Source organism: Gorilla gorilla, chromosome Y (assembly GCF_029281585.2).
Source record: "Gorilla gorilla gorilla isolate KB3781 chromosome Y, NHGRI_mGorGor1-v2.1_pri, whole genome shotgun sequence".
NCBI classification, from domain to species: domain Eukaryota; kingdom Metazoa; phylum Chordata; class Mammalia; order Primates; family Hominidae; genus Gorilla; species Gorilla gorilla.
In genome coordinates, this window is record NC_073248.2 from 20,106,113 (window position 1) to 20,126,389 (window position 20,277).

General features: G+C 37.9%; 1 pseudogene; it reads right to left on the bottom strand.

Moving 5' to 3' along the window:
- Positions 1–18,940: 18,940 nt before the first annotated feature.
- LOC129530206 (testis-specific XK-related protein, Y-linked-like) lies at positions 18,941–19,437 on the bottom strand (annotated as a pseudogene).
- Between the last annotated feature and the right edge of the window lie 840 nt (positions 19,438–20,277).

Below are 20,277 nucleotides of genomic sequence, written 5' to 3' on the forward strand. Positions count from 1 at the left end.
TTTAATAATTTTGAGATTTAATTTTGAGATTTAATATTTCAATTTTGTGAACAGAAGTGAAACAGTTGTAAAAAAAAAACAACAACAACTCCCGCCCCCCTAACCACCCCTGTCATCTGAATGGGCCCCTCCTTTTGGCCAAGGGCATTCCAAAATTGATTCAGGTCCTGACAGGAAAGAGGGACAGACATGCTTCATTATACACTCCTCCTTTTTGAACTTTAGAAAAAGTTGACTGTCATTAACAGCAACACATACCTTACGTCTGATAAGAAATATTTACCTTCTATTCTCTCAAGCCTGCTACATGGAGGCTTCATCATCATCATGAAACTTCAGACTTCTATGCAGGTAGTGAGAATTTGAAGCTAATGGATCTCAGCTTGCTGTGCTCCATGGAAGTGGGGCCTGCTGAGTGAGACCACTTTGTTCCCTGGCTTCAGCCCCCTTTCCAGGGGTGTGAATGGTTCTGTCTCACTGGAGTTACAGGTGCCACTGGGGTACCAAAAAAAAATATTTTGCAGCCAGCTCAGCATCTGCCAAAGCAACAGCCCAGTTTGGTGCTTGAAACTCAGGGCTGTGGTTGTGTAGCCACACCAGGGAATCTCCTGGTCGGTGGGTTGCCAAAACCATGGGAAAAGTGCAGGATATGGGCTTGATAGCACAGCCCCTAAGGCTTTCCTTGGCTAGGGGAGGAAGTTTCCAGCCACTTGCACTTCTGGGTGAGGCAACACTCACCCTGCTTCTGCTGCCTTTTGTGGGCTGCACTCAATATCTAACCAGTCCCAGTGAGATGAACTGAGTAACAGTTTCGAAGGGATGTCTCTCAAATTGACCTCAATGCTTTCCTTCTCAGCAAAATGACCTGGGCCACTCAACATGGCTTTCATTGTTATTGATGTTCACACATGTTCTCCTTTTACCATAAATTCATGACTCTGAAGATATCCATCTGACATGGCAGCATTAGGGCTTTCAAATCCACTGTGGGTTTTCTACTCTTCATCCACAGTGTACTTAAATAATTCTACTTTGATTCCCCAGGATCTTGAGTAGTTTATGATTAGCCCCATGGCCAGTGCAGCCCAGGTCCCAATGTAGCAGCACAGACATCACTCCAAGGCCACCCCATCCCACAGGTGCCTGCTCCTGTGGGTTCCAGGGAAGTTGGAGGACACGCAGCTTGTTGTTTTTACAAATAAAATTGTTGTATTAATTTTATTTTCATATGGTTTATTGTAGTGTATAGAAATATATTGATGTTTTATACTGTATGCATGTTTGTTTACTGGATTTCATTATTTCTTGTTGGTTTCTTACAATTTTCTGTATATGAGGTCATGAGATCCATGAGTAGTTAGTTTTACTTTTATTTTTCCACATTAGAATGGCTTCATAAATATTTTTGTTTTCCAGTTGTTTTGGATGGAACTGGTAACACGGTATCAAATACAATAATGAAAGTGAGCATCAGTGCTGTGTTCCTCATCTTAAAGCTTTTGTTCTCTACACCCTTATTACTTATTGTAACCCAGTCATTCCTATCTATTGATTCCGTGTTTTTAGATAATAACTTAACTCTTTCAGCCAACTGCCAATTTGAATATATTTAAATCTACCTGTAACTTGAAAGTCCAGGTACCTCAGGTGGAAATTCATAAATCACTGGTCTTTTGTGTTGGCCTCACTGGGAGCTACAGACCAGAGCTGTTCCTTTTGCCAGATGCCCATAGGCTTTTATTCTTATTTAAAGTGTGCACTGTTGAAATTACCAGATGTTTCACTTGTAATGTCTAAAAGCAAAGAGGAAAAGAACAGTGAGAAATATTTTAATAAATCAATCTCTGTCTTCAAATGTCAATCAAAAGCAGTACCATGTTGTGAAAGGTGAAGAAAAACTAAAAGATCAGAAACATGTGATTTCACATTTTGGCTTACTTTGGAAAAGGCAGATTTAAGAAGGTAAACCTCCAGAGTTCTAATCTGTATCGAGTATTAAGCAGTGCAAAGTATGTACTGAAATTGAAATCAATTTTTTCTAATTCCCATAAAAACTAGTTTGTACTCTAGAAATCCCTGTTGCTGCCTTGACATCTGTGGGGGTTCAGTCAGGATGATGGGGAATATTATCAGATTCCAAGCTTCTTGGAAGGCCTGTGGTGGTTGGCATAAACTCCAGTAATAAAGTTGGCTGAAGGCAGCCTTTTTCCTTTAGTTAAACAAGTTAGAGTAGAAACAAAGGAATGTAGGGTGTTTATCTAACTAGCTTGCTTACTCATGTCATCCTAAGACTAATCTTTGACTTACCACGGTGCTTAATGGCTTTTTAATTGGGAAGTTCACACTGTCAATTACCCTTTAGGGGTGTTGACTCAAGCCTTGGTCAATTAATCTTTACTGGATAAGTGCAAGTCTTACTAGCTGGTTGGGGCCACAGTCAAAACTGTTTACAACACTTTGCCTGGAGTCTGTAAGCAGCCCAGATGCTCAGCTGGACTGGCAAAGCAGAATATCTGTGTGTTGGTGTACTTTATTCATCCATTTATTCATTGTGGAAATCGTAAATTAAAAAATAACAGGATAAATGCAACAATCTGTACTAGCAAATTTTTTTTTTAGTTTTTACTAAGCAGAGGTTAGAGTGTGATCAGCTTTCCATGGCACAACATGGAAAGAAGCACAACGTACTTCTTTTGGCGGCAATTATGGAATAATGAGAAAACAATAATAACAAAATGCCAGTCTGAAGAGATCACACATTGTATGATCACATTTCTATGACATTATAGAAAATCTACAGAGAAGGAAAGCAGACACGTGATGTACAGTGGGTTGTAGGGGACAGGGAGTGAGTTGAATATGGGAATACGATGTTGCAAAGAGATAAAAATGGGCCAGTTAGAATTAGACTGCCTCTGGTTGGTGAGGTTGTGCTATGTGTGTGGAAAAGTCAGGAGTGTGTAGTACCAACATGAATAAAAATGCTCCTACTCGGCTGGGTGTGGTGGCTCACACCTGTAATCCCAGCACTTTGGGAGGCTGAGGTGGGCAGATCATGAGGTCAGGAGATCAAGACTATCATGGCTAACACAGTGACACCCGGTCTCTACTAAAAATAAAAAAAAATAGCCACTCATGGTGGTGGGTGCCTGTAGTCCCAGCTACTCGGGAGGCTGAGGCAGAAGAATGGCACGAACAAGGGAGGCAGAGTTCGCAGTGAGCCAAGACTGCACCACTGCACTCCAGCCTGGGCCACAGAGCAAGACTCCATTAAAAAATAAAAAAAAAAGAAGTCTCCTACTCACTCTAGGAAAGAAGGGTCTTCTTTCATTCCACATGGAACTATTTCAGGACCAGTTCGCAGGAAGCCTTTGTTGTATGTGGTAAAAGAAACATAACATAAAATTTACCGATCTAAACATTTTTAGGTGTATAGATAAGCAGCATTAAGTATGTTTATGTTATTGTGTAACCATCACCACCATTTCACATTCTCACCAGTAATGCACAAGGATTTCATTTTCTCGACACACCCTCCAACCGTCCCTTTTTCAAAAAAAAATGACATTCTAGTGGGTATAAAGTGGTAATCTAATTGTGGTTTAGATATTCATTTACCTAATGGCTAGTGATGCCAAACATATTTTTATGTGCTTATTGGCTTTGAATTTGTCAATGGTTTCCTGGGAATGACAGAGAATGAACAGAAAACAAAAGAATAAAATAGATAAATTGAAATTCATTAAAACTAAAATATTTCATGCTTCAAAGGAAGACTATCAGGATAGTCAATAGAAAACCAATAGCATAGAACAAAATATTTGCAAGTCATATATATGGGTAATGGCCTCGTACCCAGGATATAGGAGGGATTCTTACAACTCAAGAATGAAAAGACAACCCAATTAAAAAAAATGAATAGATAAATTGAAAATACTTTTCTCCAAAGATACACACACAAAAGAACACATAATAAGTAGCTCAACATCACTCACCTCAGTGAAATGCAAATCAAAACCACAATAAGACACCACTTTACACCCATTATAATTATTACTATTTAAAAACCATAAACTAACAAGGGTTGACATGGAAATGGAGAAATGCAAAGGTAAAATAGTTCATCTGCTTGGAAAATAGTTTGGTGTTTCTGCAAAAAGCTAAACATAGAAGTATCATAGAAACCAGCAAATCCCCTGCCAGGAATATACACAAAAAATGTAAAGCAGGTATTCAAACAAAAACGTGTACACATATATTCATAGCAGAATTATTCACAATAACTGAAACATGGAAATGAACCAAATGTCCACCAACAAACAATAGGAAAACAAAACGTAGTATATCCATCCATACAATGGCATAATATTTAGCCATAAAAAGGACTGAAACACTCATACTATAATGTGAAGATACTGCAAAACCATTGTGTTTAAAGAAGCTAAGCAAAAAGTCACATACTGCATGATTTCATTTATATAAATATCCAGAGTAAGTAATTCCATAGAGAATGAAAGCAGATTGCTAATTATCAGGGGTCAGAAAGAGGACAGATTGGGTGGTAGCTCTTTAATAGCTAGGGGATTTCCTTTTGGGGTGATGAAAATAATTTGGAATTAAAAGGCAACAAAATATGTACATTCCTATGTCACTGAATTATACATGAAAAATCAATTAACATATTATGGGCATTTTACCTCAGTAAGATATATCCTATCCCCAGTATTCCATCGGCAGGTTGAGCTGTCTTTCCACGGTGTCCCCTTAGCCTGGGGTTCAAGTCCCCTCAGAGTCCATAACTGCCTGGGGCCTGGGCAGGCATATTCTGGACACATACTACAGCCACTATGTCCACCAGCTCCTAGACCTGTTACCCGTGGAAGGTATCTGAGTTATTGGCAGCAAATCCATCCGGGTCTTTAGCAATGTCAGTTCCTGCTTCCTCAGGTGAAAGAATTCAACTGATGGGCATAAACGAGAAAAAGAAATGCCGAGGCAAGTTTCACAGCAGGAGTAGACATTTATTAAAAAGCTTTAGAGCAGGAAAGAATAAAAAGTGCACTTGGAAGAGATTCCAATGCGTGACGTGAAGAACAAGTGTGGCCATTAACCTTCATTCTGGGACTTTTAGGCTGGCCTAACTCCAGCATCTGGTGCACCCTTTTCCATGATTCTTCCCTTGGCATGGGCTGCCCATAGGCAGGGTGCCCTCCTTACCCTTGGGAACTGAGTATAGGGACTGTGTCTAAGCAGTTATATGTATGCCCATCTGAGGCTTCCTCTGTTTTTTTTTTGGATGGAGTGATCCCAGAAAATCATACTCTGCCATTTTGTCTCTTAATGTGCATGCCTGGGTTCACTCACCCCATATCTGAGATTTTATCAGAAGCCCTTTTTCCTCCTCCCTGGCGTGTGACTTTAATTAACACTTTAATGTTCCCAGCTGTGTATCAGTAGGAACTTGTCTATCCCTGGCTCCAGCTGCTAAATTATTATTTTTAGAGAAGCAATATGATAACTGTCCACCCATCACCCGATGGCCTGACATTCGTGGTGGTAGGTAGCTGAGGAGAAACCTCTTCTGCCCCATTCATACCTGTTTAACTACCTGTAACAGACCCACTGGCCATTTCAACCTCCAGGTCACTTTTTCTTTGCTGCCTTTCCAGACACCCAATGATCAGTGATGCGTCTGCAGGGTTTACAAGGTCTTCTGTATCTTGCTCTATTGTAATCCAGACCTCAGCACATAATATCCATGGGTTGTTCCATTTCAATAAAGGGAAATTAAAATTTTCTGAGCACCACCACGTGCAGGTGTCTTGCTCAGGTGAACTCACAGAAACTCTGCAAGGTATGGGTAGTCCCACATGCAGAGGAAAAGGCCAGGATCAGGTGATTGAGTGACTCACTTTCAATCACACAGCTTCCAAGTAACTTCATACTCAGGTTCCAGCCCACAGCCAGGTCTCCAGTTGTCATTTAGAAAAAGTCTGTGAGTCACTTGAACATATGTCCAGGCCACACCCAGTCTTCTTTCTATCAACCAAGATGAGTTCCATGGACAATGGGTGACAAGACCCACCCAGTCATCTTTCTCCCATTCAGAGCCATTGTAGGCACTAAATACTCATCAGGAACTGTCTCTTATCCCCAAACCCTCTCATACATAGTGTGTTTTGAGGAGAATGTGTTACACATGGGTCACAGAAGGTAACTTTAGTGAGGGCATGAGAGCCAGCACATGGAGAAGAAGCTGGTGATTCCAAGTACAAAGGAAGGGCGATATGCTAAGAAGTTATTGCCCTGGAGAGTGAAGGGTAAAAGAGGTTAGTATGACTAAATCAGAGGGAGCAAGAAAGAAAGCAGGGAATGAACCAAACACTTATGACAATGGTCAGTGTTTCCTTAGCAAGGTCGATGCATACATACCATGACATGATGTGGCTACTGCACTCCTAGGAATGAACCATGAGAAATAAAGGCAAGTTCACAGGCTACCCACATAAAGAAATATTCATGACATCCTTACACATAATGGTCCCAAACCAGGAGCTCCCAAATGTCCATACACAGAAGAAGGGTGAACAAGCTGTGGCACTTCCACATCATAGCATGTGGCTCAGCATGAAAAGGAATGGACTGTTGATGCACTCAGAACAGTGTGAATCTTAAAGTAGTTATGCTTAAGTAAAGAAGCCAGATCAGAAAGATTCACAAAGATCCAAGTACACATTGTATTTACATGCAATTCTGTATGATACCACTAATTTTTAGTGAAAGAAGCAGATCTGTAGTCCTAGGGTGGCCAGGGAGAGATCGGTATTGCTGAGAGGAGGGTACATTTTCATGACCTTCATCACACTTGTGGCCTTGTGGTGAAGGGAATACTCACATGGAGAAAATCATCAGTTTTTCTATCTACACATGTACAGTTTACCATATGCTGATCACACATCAACAAAGCTGTTTTTGTTTTTGTTTTTGTTTTTTTTTTGAGACGGAGCCTCCCTCTGTTGCCTAGGCTGGAGTGCAGTGGCAAGATCTCAGCTGACTGTAAGCTCCGTCTCCCAGCTTCAAGTGATTCTCCTGCCTCAGCCTCTTGAGTAACTGGGATTGCAGGTGTCCACCACCACACCTGGGTAATTTTGTTTTTGTATTTTAGGTAGAGACGGGGTTTCACCCAAAGTTGTTTTTAAATAAGGAAACACGATCAGGAGCTAAGAATAAGGATGGGCAGGAGGCCTGAGTAAGCAGATTCTTTTCTTTTCCTAATTTATGAGGCTGTACAATGATAGTTAAGTTGGCCCTGAGCTGAGACACAGAACAGACCTGAGAGAAAGACTCACACAGTCCACAGTCCACAATCCTTCCTTCTGCACAAAAGAGTGACCACCTAACACAGTACCCACCTGCCCCTCAGGACCTTTATAAGTCAAAGCGACATTCCTGTCCATGTGTCTGGTTTCTGCTATTTCCTTTTTCATGCAGAAGCTTATGTGCCCTCTGATGTAGAGGAAATGATGTTCAAAGTTCTAATGTGGACATTCTGGTTCCATCACAGTAGAGAAATGGTTTGCGTCTTCTGTCTTCAAGACAAAGAATACGGAAAAGCCATGAGCACAATCTCCACCGTTGTGCGAACAGGTTGCAAGTGGAGGAAGAGCATCGCCATGCCACAGCAGCGGCAGGGCAACCGAAGGTGAAGGTTCTGCAGAGGAAACAAGGAAGCTTAGGAATTCCCAGAAGAAATCACCCTTCCCGTGTGTAGGCCCCTGGTTTGAAGGCCAGTTCCTCTTGTTCCAATGTGAAATGCGCCTGTGACCATCTCCATTTCAGCCTTATTACTAATTGCACAGGCAAACATGAGTGTCCAACAGTTTAAAAAAATGCAAAAAAGAAAAAGACAAATATGATCAAACAGACAATTACCTCCAGAGAAATGAGTCTTTAAGTTCCTTCTTCCTTCTGTCCCCCTGACCTTTGTTCAAAGAAAGTTCAGAATGCATGCTCCCTATAGTCTCAGAGAGGTATAATATATTGCATCCACAGAAAGTAACAAAATTTAGGAAGATGATAGGAAAATTCAGAGATTAGGAAAGACAGCTTGAAATTCTCTTAAAATGTATAACTCTCAAAAAATGGAAGACAGAATCTAAAAAATATTTCAAAACCACATAGAATTAAAAAAAATAAACCATAGGAAAAGTGGTTAGCACTCTGCGAGATTGGTACCACAGTTGTAGTAGTGAAATAGCCTTTGGCGTGTAAAAACCTAGGGAGGAATTTATAAAAGCTCTGGGAATGACAGCTCCACCCCTGGTCTAGAGAGACGTTGGGAGGATGGGAACAGGAAAAAGGAAGGTGTCCAGCAGTGACTTTCAGATGGGAGGTTGGAAACACTGGAAGAGGTTGGCCAGGTGCGGTGGCTCACACCTGTAATCACAGCACTTTCGGAGGCTGAGGTGGGTGGATCAGGAGGTCAGGAGATTGCCACTATCCTGGCTAATACAGTGAAAAACTCTCTCTACTAAAAACACACAAAAAAAATTTAGCCAGGCATGGTGGAGGGTGCCTGTACTCCCAGCTACAGCTACTAGGGAGGCTGAGGTAAGTGAATGCCATGAACCCATGAGGCAGAGCTTGCAGTGAGCCGAGATCCCACCACTAAACTGCAGCCTGGATGACAGAGCAAGAGGAGAGAGAGAGAGAGAGAGAGAGAGAGAGAGAGAGAGAGAGAGAGAGAGAGAGAGAGAGAGAGAGAAAAGGAAAATGCATCTCTAGTTTTATCCGATTGTGGTTGGAGAAAGCATTATGTGTGATTTCAATAATATTTAATAAAATGAAACTTGCTTTGTGGGCTACCATAAAGTCTATTCTGAAGGTAGCACAGAGAGTGACCCATATGCACTTTAGAAGAATGTGTAGTCAGCTTGTGGATTGGATTGTTTTGTATATGTCTGAGAGACTTATTTGGTTTATACTGTTGTCAAGACCTTTGTTTTCTCATTGAACTTCGTTTTGGTCATTTCATACACTGCTGGAAGTGGGGTGTTGAAATCTCCAACTATTATTATTATTATTATTATTTCAGAACTGTCTAGCTCCTCAAATCTATTTGTTTTTGTTTCATACATCCTGAGGATCTGTTATTAGGTATATATGTAAGTATTATATCTTCTTACTGAATTAAACAATTTTGATATTTGTATAGTTATTCTAGCTCTATTTTGGTTACTGTTTGCATTGTTTTTTCCTCACTTTTAAAACATTTAAAAAGTCATTCTACCAATCTTTGACTTTTAACTGGAGTTCAGTTTATTTGGATTGAAAGTAATTGCTGAGAAGAATTTATTTTCCTATTTTTGTCTTAGTTTCTACAAGTTTGTTGCTGTTGTTGTTGTTGTTGTTCTTCAATTCCTCCAAAACTGCTTATTTTTGCATTTGATCATTTTTCTAGGGTACCGTTTTGACTCTCTGATTTCTCTTCAGTATATTTGAACACTTATTTTCTTAGTGATCATTAATGGTATTATAATTAATATCTTAAATTTATATTAACATAGTGTGAAATACGAAAACTGTTGACATTACACAAAAATCGTTTTCCCATACTGTTGTCCCCACCTTCCTATTCTTTTTTGTCAAAAATTGTTTGATATACAATATACAATATGTGCTAACAACTCAGATATGTAATTATTGTTTTATTCTTTGTCATTTCTTCATTTTATTATTGTATTTCATTTTACTTCATTGAGGCAGGGTTTCAGTCACACAGGCTAAACATAGTTCACTACAGCCTCGAACTCCTGGGCTCAATGGATCCTTCCACTTCAGCCCTCCATATACCTGGGACAGAAGTGCATGCCACCACCACAGCTGGCTAATTTTGTTTATTTTCTGTAGAGACAGAGTCACACTTTGTTGTTCTGGCTGGTCTCAAACTCAAGAAAATCTCCCACCTTGTTTGGGATTACACTTGTGAGACACTGTGCCATACCTCTTGTCATTTAAATCTAGTAGAAAAACAAAGTCTCAGAAATCCCAAATACAATAATGTTGGCTTTTCTATTTCCTGGTGTAATTCCTTTATTGATGTTCTTTATTTCTTTATTTGTACATGAGTTACTATTTTTCTTTCATTCCTCACTTGTTTTTATCATGTTTCCTAAGGCTGATCTAGCAGCGATGTACTCTCTTTAATTCATTTTGCTTGGAAATGCCTTATTTAATCATAAATTTGAATTTTGGTTTGGCAAGATATTGAGTTTATGATTGACTTCATTTTTTATTTCAGCACTTTAAAGATCTCATCACAGTGACTTCTTTCCTCCATAATTTTTAAGAGAAATTGGCTGTTAGTGTCATAGAGGATAACTTGCTTGTGATCAGTTATTTCTGTCTTGCTTCTTTTAAAGTTCTCTATTTATTTGTCTTCTGTAAATTTCAGTGCATGTGTTTCAGTGTGGATATCTTTGAGTTTATTCTTCCTGCAGTATTATTTTTTCTTTGGAGATACTTGGATCAGCAGATTTGCATCTATCAACACATTTGGGAAGTTTCAGCCACTGTTTCTTTAAATATTCTTTTTTCCCCCTCTCTCTCCTTTCCCAGTGGGACTCCCATTATGAATATGTTGATATTCCTGATGGTGTCCCATGGCAACCTTAGTTTTTTCATTATTCTTGTTTCTCTTCTTGTTCCTTACACTGAATAATATCAAACAATCCATCTTCAAGTTGCCTTATTATACTTTCTGCAGGCTCAAACATGTTACTCAATCCTTCTAGTCACGGATTATTGATATCATTTTTTTTAAATAATGTATATGTCTTTACTGGTATTTACAATTTTGAATCACTGTTCTCCTGGGTTCCCTTAAGTTTTTGAGAATATTAAAATGAAGGGAATTGAAATATTTCCCTAGTTAGTACCATGCCTGGGCTTCCTGAAATAGTTTCTTTTAATTATTTTTTCTTTGAGTGTGCCTTTGTTTGTTTGTTTTTCTTTGAATGCCTTTTATTTTATTGTTGAACACTGAACACTTCGGATATTATTCATCGTATTCGGATAACAAATTCTTGACCTCCACAATTGCTTAGTTTGTGGGTTGTTTACTTGTTTAGCAACCCTCTAAAGCTATTTTTGTAGTCTGTATTCTTTGTCATGTATGGGCGCTTAACCTGTGATCTGTCACCTTTTTGGTCATCTACTGTTCTTGACATATTTAAAAAAAATCCAAGCAAATAAAATAAAAAAAGGAAAATAAAGAAAAGAAAAACTGACCAGAATTTGCATATGGACTCTTTGAGGAACTCTAGTGTTTAGCCTAAAGTCAGGGAAATGTGAGAAGCTTTGGGGTCTTCTCCATGCATGCATCCAAAAATGGAATGGACATGCTTATATCCTTCTCAATATACCAGTAGGAGTCTGGGTGTGGTGGTTCATATTTGCAATCTCACTAATTTGGAAGACTTGGGAGAACAAATCATGTGAGCCCAGAAGTACAAGACCAGCCTTGATAACATGGCAAGATCTATTCTGTATAAAAAAAATGACAAATAGGCTGATATTGGTGGCCCATGCCTGTACTGTGAGACGCTCAGGTGGCAGGATAGGTAGAGTCCAGAGAGGTGAGATGCTCAGGAGACTGAGGTGGGAAGATCATTTGAACCCAAGGAGGTTGAGGCTGCGGTGTGCTGTGATCATGCCACAGGACTCTAATGTTGGCCACAGGGCAAACTCTGTCTCTATTTAAAACCCAGTCCAAAACAAACAACAACAAACTGTGAGTTTTTCAAGGCTGATTTTCCACATCAGTTTTTTTCCCCAGCCACTTCCTTTCAGGCATTTTGTTTGTGTACTGCTTGACCTGACTCTTATTCCTTGCTACCAGTGGCTCTGACTAGTATATCTGCTTTCCACCAATGCCTCCTGGAAGTCAACTTCTGCCCCCAAGAAAGCTCTGAGGTGGGCTAGGGAAAAGCCTGTGAGCTAATAATCTCCAAGGGAACCCCAGATATTTTAAATCACACAACCACAATTCTTTGAGATAAGCTCCGTTATTTTCCCCACATGCATCAAAAGTGGCATCTAGAATTTAATTTTCTTCACAATTGCCATGAAGCCATGGAGTGGGTAATGATGGACAGTTAAAATGCCACATACTGTATTGCCCAAACTTAGAGGTCAGGTCTTTCTTCATTAAACACTCCCTTGAGTTACATTATTAGATTCCAGAGCTCCAAAAATCAGATCTGAGGTTTTTTTCCCTTCCTTATATCTCTTCACTTTTAACCTAATGAACTTTAATGACAGCATAAAATAGAAATGTGGTTAAATTTATCTTGCTGTTTAATGTTCAGAGACTTTTTGCTGAGATGGAGTATCACTCTCTCACCCAGGCTAGAGTTCAGTGGCAGGATCTTGGCTCCCTGCAGCCTTTGCCTTCTAGGTTCAAGGGATTCTCTTATCTCAGCTTCCTGAGAAGCTGAGATTACAGGCATGCACCCCCATGCCTGGCTAATGTTCTTATTTTTAGTAGAGAGGGGGTTTCACCATGTTGGCCAGGCTGGTTTCAAACTCTTGACCTCAAGTAATTCACCTGCATCAGCCTCCCAAAGTGCTGGGATTACAGGCATGGGCCATTGTGTCCAGACTGTTTTGGAAGATTTTATTTGAGGTCGCTTCCATCATTATCATGAGAGCCATTCTGTCTTTCATGTAATAAGAAATAGTTAAGAAATACACATTTTTGTTAGTATCTTTTAACTGATGTAACTTTATTATTTTCCAAACTATTAAGATTTCAGTAAATTCATTTCACCACAGTATGGTAGTTGTTACAAATAATTAAGTTCCATCTTGGACCAGTTTAATCTCACAGTCTCTAACTCAACTATTTGAGCACAAAAATTAACTCTATAATTAGACTACATAATGTATAGCTCATATATTATTATTACATTAGTGGTGTTTTATATAATTAAATGTAAGGGTGATATTTTAGGACATTATCATATTCATCTTGTGGAATCATACCCTCCTAAGAAGACAGAATTACACTGCTTAGTTGTAGGCATATCACCATAGAGTTCAAAAGACACTCCTCAGATTTCACTGGTAAATGACAAGTGACATGTTATGACTGTTCTGGAAATATGGCCCTAACCAGTAAGGAGATGGCTTCTGTCTTCTATGATTAAAAGAATGATAAATAATGAATTACCTGAGATTCTCCCACTTGTTCATTTCCTCTATTGTTTGAATTTTAAATAATAAAAAATCTAATAACTGCAATAATAAATTTAAGTAATAAAAACATTTAAATAAATTGTAAATATAAATTATTTATATTTAGTTATATGAATTAAATGGTTAGTGTACATTTCTTTATTCATATAACTTCAACAGGCTGTCAAGTACAGGGAAGAATATGCCAAGTTCACACCTCTAAATGTCTTATAGCTAGGATGGATAAAAATGGAAGAAGTGAGTAAAAAAATAATGTCAGCTTATCAGCAACTCAACTAAAATCTTGTTTCATAAATAATCTATAGATTTGGTATTCAAAAATTTAATACTGAAATTACAAAGTTGTATTATTTATTATAATATTAAACACATAGAGAGGTTATTATATCTCAGAATTTTAGCTTAAAATGGAGGACATAATGGTAAATAACACTGAAATGTCTCCTCACTTCATAAAGTGACAGTTAGTTGTAAAGCAGAAAGAAAGAAGAATAAAAAGAAAAAAGAAAAGAGATATGTTTTATTATTTGAAAAGAAGAATAATTATAGACCCTCAATGCAAAATAAATTGAATAGGGTAACAAAAAAGCAGGAAGTAAATTAAGATGTTGATGCCATCATTTAGGGAACAATAAGTGATGACCTCAACTGGAATGTATAAACAGCAACAAGAAAAAAACATTTGTAAGTGGTAGATAATAAAAAAGTTATTGTAGTTAAATATGAAAGAGATGAGGTAAAATAATGAATTTGGAACATCCCCAGCTTTTATGTTGTATAGATGAAGTATTTTTGGACAAATAACAGATAGAAGAGGCCAGGTGTGATGGCTCACGCCTGTAATCCCAGCACTTTGGGAGGCTGAGGCGGGCAGATCACAAGATCAGGAGATTGAGACCATCCTGGCTAACATGGTGAAACCCCGTCTATACTTAAAAAAAAAAAAAAAAAAAAAAAAGTTAGCTGGGCATGGTGGTGGGCTCCTATAGTCCCAAGCTGCTTGGGAGCTGAGGCAAGATAATGGCCTGAACCCGGGAGGCGGAGCTTGGGGTGAGCTGAGATCTTGCCACTACACTCCAGCCTGGGCCACACAGCAAGACGCCGTCTCAAAAAAAAAAAAAAGATAGAAGAGAGAGGCATGCAGAAAGTGTAAAGAAGTTCAGGGGAAGTTTTCAGTTTAGCTCTCTTAATCTTGGGGAACTCATAAGAAAATAAAAAGGCACAGTGTATAAGAATCCAGAGGTGATATCACTGGTTGAATTCCTTAGAACTACAGGTTTAAAACATAAGAGGCTTTTGTCTCAAAACAATATTAATTAAAAGCTATGTGTGGTTAATTAAAACATTAATAATTAATTACATTAATTACATTAATAACACATAATTAAAACATTAATTAAAAGCCATTTGAGGCTGTAGTCAGTCAAGTTCTCACTACTGCACTCCAGGCTGGGTGACAGAACCCTTTCTTAAAAAAAAGAAAATAAAAAGGTAAGTGAAAAGAGAAAAGGGAAAAGGGAAAGGAGAAAGGGAAGGAGAAAGAGGTATTCTGCGTAGTTACATTAGTGGTCTAATGAACAGATATCTATGAGATAAAATGAAACCAAAGGCACTGACAATTAAATAGAGAAATCAGAGGAAAATTGAGTCATGTAATCCAAAGCAAAACAGTATTTCAGGAATGAGGGTGTGCATCAGTTTTACAGATACACATGACTGTTTGAGTAATATGCAACAGACAAATGAAATACGGGATTTAGTGACAAATATATGATCTAAAAACAGGGTAAATGCCTGAATAAAGAAGGGTTAAGAGAAATAAAATTAAACCATGTCAGGGCGAAGTCTTTCCATGAGTCTTGCTATCACGGAAAATAAGTAAATGAGCTGAGAGTGGCATATCTAGGACTAAGACAAGCAGCATGTAGATCTAGTAAAGAAAATGATCAAGGTGGGTGTGGTGGCTAACACCTGTAATTTCAGCAGTTTGGGAGTCTGAGGGGGCGGATCACTTGAGGTCAGTTTGAGACCAGCCTTCGCAGCACAGTGAAACCCCATCGCAATTAAAAATTCAAAAATTAGCCAAGCGTGGTAGTGCATGCCTGTAATGTCAGATGCTCAGGAGGCTGAGGCAGGACAATCACCTGAATCTGGTAGGCCATGGTTGCAGTCAGCCGAGATTGTGCCAGAGGATCTGTTTCAAAAAAAATAAATTAAAAGAAAAGAAAAAGAAAAGAAAATGATCCTTCAGGTAAAGTGTAGAAGTAGTGGTACAAGGACAAAACAAATAATAAGTAAATCGGTGTTTTAAGAAGCTGTGATATCTAAAGCCAAGGCAAAGAGGGTCATAGATAGAAGCAGAAAAAAAATGTTCACAAATCTACATGAGCTTTATTTTTGGTGGTGATTTCTCATGAGAAAGAAACACAAAACAAAGTTTGAATAAGGAAGTTGTTTCCTTTGCTTTGGTAGAAAAAAAGGAGAAACAACAACAACAACAAAAATAATGGAAATCATATAATATTAAGCTTTAATGTTCTTCATCCCTTTCCATGGTGATTGTTTCCCCAAGAAAAAACAGAAGCCAAATAGTCAAAATAGAAGAAAACCTTGGCATATATTACTGTCTATGTATATTAAAACAAGTTTATTTTAATTGTAATTCATTCTTTTAAAATTTTTACTTTAATGTGGGACACAAAGTGATTGTATAATGCATGTGTATATTGCAAAAGAATTACATTGGGCTAGTTACCATATCCATCACCTCACATACTTATCATTTCTTTCTTTGTGGTAAGAATATATAAATTCTACTTTTTTTGTTTGTTTGTTTGTTTTTTTGAGATGGAGTCTAGCTCTGTCACCCAGGCTGGAGTGCAGTAGTGCTATCTCCACTCACTCCAAGCTCCACCTCCCGGGTTCACGCCATTCTCCTGCCTCAGCCTCCAGAGTAGCTGGGACTACAGGAGCCCACCACTATGCCTAGCTAATTTTTTAAATATATTTTTAGTAGAGGTGGGGTTTCACTGTGTTAGCCAGGATGGTCTCAATCTCCTGACCTTGTGATCCACCCTCCTTGGCCCTCCCAAAGTGCTGGGATTACAGGCGTGAGCCACCGCACCTGGCCTAAATTCTACTTTTTAAACCATCTGTTTTTTCGAGATAGAGTTTTGCTCTTGTTGCCCAGACTTGAATGCAGTGGCACAACCTCAGCTCAATTTCAACTGCCGCCTCCTGGTTTCAATTTATTATCTTGCCTCAGCCACTTGAGTAGCTGGGATGACATGCGCATGCCACCAATCCTAGCTAATTATTTTATTGTCAGTAGAGACGGTGTTTCATCATGTTGACCAGGCTGGTCTCGAAATCCTGACCTTTAGTGATTCTCCCGCCATGGCTGCCCAAAGTGCTAGGGTTTTGGACATGAGCCACCATGACTGCCCTTTTTTTTTACTAACCAATTTTGAAATTGACATTTATGAACTGTGGACACCATTCTGTACGATGGATCGCCAGAACTTCTTGCTGTCTTACTGAAATTTTTTACCCACTTTCTCTATCCACTCCCATCACCACTGCACGCTCCAATCTCTGACTACTTTTTGTGTGTTTGTTTAAAGAATCGAGCCTTGCTACCTTGTGAGGCTGGAGTACAGTGGCACAACTATGGCTTACTTGGGGCTCAAACTTCTGACCTCATGTGATGCAACCACCTTGTTTTTCAAATGTACTAGAGTTACAGGCATGAGTAACCGCATCTGGCATATTCACTGTTTGAATGAGTTCAGCTTTTTTAGATTTTACATATAATTTTGATCATTCTATACTTGTCTTTCTGTGCCTCTTTTATTACACTCAGTATAATATCATCCAATTCCATTCATTTGGTCACAAATAAATAACAGAACTTCCTCCTTTGTTTAAGGCTGTATAGTATATTTCATTGTGTATATGTGCCACACTTTATCTGTTGATCTGTTGATGGGCACTTAGGTTGTTACTGTATCTTGGCTATTATGAATAATGCTGAGATAAATATAGGAGTGCAGATATCTCTTTGACATGCTAATTTTATATCCTTTGAATACATATTCTAAAGTAGAGTAGCTGGATCATGTGGTAATTCTATGTTTTAATTTAATTTAATTTTTGAAACCTCAATTCTATGATCCCAAAAGCGCAAACAAAAAACAATTTGATCTTGTTACATCAAACTAAAATGTTTCTGCACATCAAAGGGAAAAGGAAACAAATAGTAGAGTGAAGACACAACCCAAACACTTGGGGAATGTATCTGCAAACCATATATATGTGATAAAAGGTGAATAGTAAGTATATACAAGAAGCTAAAGCCATTTACCAACAACAACAAAAAACAATTAAGCCTATTAAATATGATCAAAGGGCCTGAATTTACATTTCTCAAAAGAAGACATAAAACTGGCCAACAACTCTATATTTAATATTGATTGATTGTTTGATTGATTGATTTGAGACAGAGTCTCACTCTGTCCTCCAGGCTGGAGTGCAGTGGTGTGATCTCAGCTCACTGAATCCTCCACCCACTAGTTTCCAGCAATTCTGTCTCTGCCTCCCTAGGAACTGGGATTACAGGTGTTCACTACTTGGCCCTGCTAATTTCTGAACAACTGTATATTTAAAGATGCTCAACACCACCAATTATCAGGGAAACGCAAATTAAAACAACAATGAGCCCTTCTCTCACACACGTTGGAATGGCTATTATTATGATGAAAGATTACAAATGTTTTTGAGAATGTAGAGCACAGAGAATCCTTGTGCAGTCTTGGTAGGAATGTAAACTAGTATTTTAAATGATTAACATGATATCTTTTTAATAGGACAGGTTTTGTGCTTTAAGATCCATTAGTATGAGTTGCTTTATGTTAGTCAAAGTTTAATGAGAAAGACTTTAGTTACCTTAAATTAAAATAAATAGGAGCATGCTCATAAGGCTTCTCTTTCAGGTTCTCCTTAAGTACAGATTGAAACCTGTTGTACTCTTTCTGAAAAGAAAATATTCACTGATAATGTATATACTAGATTACAAACATTTGTTAAATTAAAGGCATAGGTTCCAAAAATGTACTAGGTGAAAAATGCATTCTGGTTATTTTTTCCTGCTCAGTTTTTGGACCCAGATGGATTTTTGGTTTTGTTTTCTTTAATATATTGTACAATTATATTTAGCAAAATAAATTACTAATGCATAGTCACAGGAGAAAAATAAATTTTATTAGAAATTACTTCCAAGATTTTGCTGTTTATAATTTTTATGAGTATCTTTATAAAGTCACATTCAGCCTCTTTACTGTTTGTTCTGTGAAAGTATACATGTATATTTTATGGATATTGCATACTTTTTTAATGAAAATATCCATCTCTTCTCCATGAGTGATAGTAATTCCTCAGATGCTTATTTCTATTCCTTTAATTGAACTTTCTCTTGATGTTTACACAATATCCTAGTGCTTCTGGATGATTTTCAGTATGTCCTGGAAATACTTTGCCTGACCAACTTGGTTGCAAAATACTGACAGAAGGGGAGCATAAAGCCAAATGGCTAATAGGTAGGTTATGATGAGCTACATGGCAATTAATGAATCACAAGACTTCAGTAAAATTTTCCCTCCAAAGAACCGAAATACCAATATTATTATCACATTTTGTAAAAACTGAAAGCTGTGGTGTACAATTATATGGCCCCACGTCTGTCTCTTGTCAATTATTTCCTCATTTGACAGCTACGGTTTCACTGCTGATCAGCAGGAGAAGTTGATGGCTGCATATACTAGCAAGATTAAGATAAGCATCTGTATTATACCCACCATGCTGGAAGTATTTTCTGTGTTGCTAGCAAGACAAGCTCCACTTTTCCAAAACTCCAGCCATGGTGCCAACAATAATACAAAATATAAGATTAATAGAAAGATTAGGCACCTCAATTTCACAGATGCGGAGGAAAATGCCAGAGTCATGACATGTGAGATAATCACCAAGGAATGCCATATCATGACATAGATGAATTTTATCACCAGTAGTTTCATGGCAGTAAAGTTGTTGCCGGTGTGGATGGGCAGTATATTGCAGTGAATGTCCTCATACACAACTGATAAGAGGGAACATGTCACCAGCAATGCTATTAAAGATAAACATGAAAATGTTAGAGAATAATTTTCATTAGTAATGGCCACTTTTTCTTTTACATTTGCCATATTAACATATATTTATCCCAACCCACCCCCTTCAGAAAATAATTTACTTAAAACAAGAAAAAAAAAGATTTGTTAACTTTCTATTTTCAGGGATTTCGTAAATATATGCATGCAAAACATGTATAACACTTGGGAACAACAAATAATAAGTGAATACATACATGCCCACATTTATAAACATATATACACATTCCCTCAAAAAAACATCTGGAACAGATGAAATTGGATAGAGACATTCATATCTGATGCTATAAGGTGTGACAGCACATTGAAAGAAGTCTCAATTAAGAAAAAATAAAATTACCTGAATTAGATCTTAAAAAGGTAGCTTCATTTTTTATAGAAAGAGTGTAAAGTAGGAAATTATAGTGTAAAGTAGGACGTGAATGAAATATAAACTGTGTTTTAGATGGTGGTGATAACGGGAAATAGGAAATAAGCTGTGGTGTTAAAGTAAATCCTGAAAGTGGAGCTGACAGATTTTGCTGAGTGATGGAATACAAGGTACTAGAGAAACAGAAAAATTAAAAGTTTTAGAAATTAAGTGGTATGTGTATGTGTGTTTTTGTTTGTGTGTATTTATGTAATTTTACCAGAAAGAATTTTATAAGCAATTTAATTGTGACATTGTTCTCCCAATAATAGACTAATATACACAGGAAGAAAACCAAAATTATGCAGTAGTTTTATGATCAGTTTAAACAATTTTATTCTACACTCAGTTGAAAGAGTAAAAATTCATTTCACATATACCGGCGGGTTAAAAAAATACACTCTTCAT